The sequence below is a fragment of the Octopus sinensis genome, linkage group LG22, assembly GCF_006345805.1.
Source record: "Octopus sinensis linkage group LG22, ASM634580v1, whole genome shotgun sequence".
Lineage (NCBI taxonomy): Eukaryota > Metazoa > Mollusca > Cephalopoda > Octopoda > Octopodidae > Octopus > Octopus sinensis.
The window spans coordinates 5,547,263-5,549,011 of NC_043018.1; positions in this window are offsets into that span (position 1 = coordinate 5,547,263).

Sequence of the window (1,749 nt, forward strand, 5' to 3'; positions counted from 1 at the left end):
GTATGTAAACATACATAATATATATTTATGTGTGTGTGTGTGTATGTAATATATATAATACATAAATAAATATATATATATATATATATATATATATATATATATATATATATATATATATATATATATACATATATAGATACACGTACACATGCACAGAGTGAAAGGTCAAACATATATATATATATATATATATATATATATATACATACATACATACACACACACGCACACACACACACACACACACAACACACACATATAGACATATATATATATACATACATACACACACACACACACACACAACACACACATATATATACATATATATATATATATATATATATATATATATATGTATGTATGTGTACTTTGACCTTTCACTCTGTGCATGTGTGCGTGTGTTGTACATTCGTATGTGTGTGAGTGGGGCTTTAAAAAATTATTAAAACAACAGCAAAACTTATCTTACACCAGATAGACAAGAAGGCAAAGATTTGACCTTTACCCCTGCATATTTTATCTCATACACGCCCGCCCCGGGTAACATCATTTCGATAGGTTGAAAGGCTTTCATGACCTGTCGTATGCATCATTCAAGTACTTGCTTATTTGATTTAATTTTTAATTTTTTTTTTTAAAGTCTGATATTTATTAGTCGCTTTTAGCGAACCGCTAAGATACGGGGATGTAAACAAAACAACACCGGTTATCGAGTGACTAGGGCGGAGGCACACACGCACACGCCTACGCACGCATGGGCGCGCGCGCACACACACATCATCATCATCACCATCATCATCGTCATCATCATCATCATCATCATCATCATCATTTTCGTCCATTATTTTACAACGGTTCTCGCCGGACAAATTGCTTAGCGGTATTTCGTCTGTCTAAGTTCAAATTCTGCCGGGGTCAACTTTGCTTTTCATCTTTTCGCTTTTCAAAAAATAAGTACCAGTTGAGTAATGGGGTCTATGTAATTGACTTTCTCCCAGCCCCGAAATTGCTGGCCTTGTGCTAAAATTTGAAATCATTATTTTACGACAGTTTTATTGGACCCGATGGGTCCGAAGACTGCACCACGCTCCAGTGTCTGCTTTGGCATGGTTTCTACGACTGGAGCCCTTCCTGGCGTCAACACCCTTACAGTCTGTACTGGTTGCCTTCTTTTCCCATGCCCTCTGCACCACTGATGTTGCCATAAAGTTCGCAAGTCTGCAAAATCAGAGGAAAGGAGGGGAGTCTTTATGCTTGATGGGGGTTAAGGGATGAGAGAAGAGGGAGAGGTAGAGCAGGCATTGCTGTAGGGGAGCTACAAATAAGGCATAGCGAAGTGGAGAATTGGAGTTGGGAGGAGGACATCACGGCTCAGTTCACCCACCGGACGCCTACATGCATGGCCAAACCACCGCAAGCGCCGTTGTAGAAGGACAGATGGAAGGGGCCGCAGAGACAGGCGAAGTCGGAGATTGGTGGTGGGAAGTCGATCCACCCGACGGCAGCGAAGAATGCACCGGAGGCAGTCATTGTCGAAGACTTCCAGCCTTCGTTGATCGACCACCCGCATAGGCCACGTTTCACAGCCATAAAGAAATACTGTACGAATGACGGCTTGATTCGCCCTTTGGTCACCGATGAGATCTCCCTTCGGTCCCACAGACCCAACTCCAACTCCACTTCCCAACTGGCGGAAACACGCGGGCGGGCAGCTGAAGACCTGGGCTACGACGATCAAGGAGT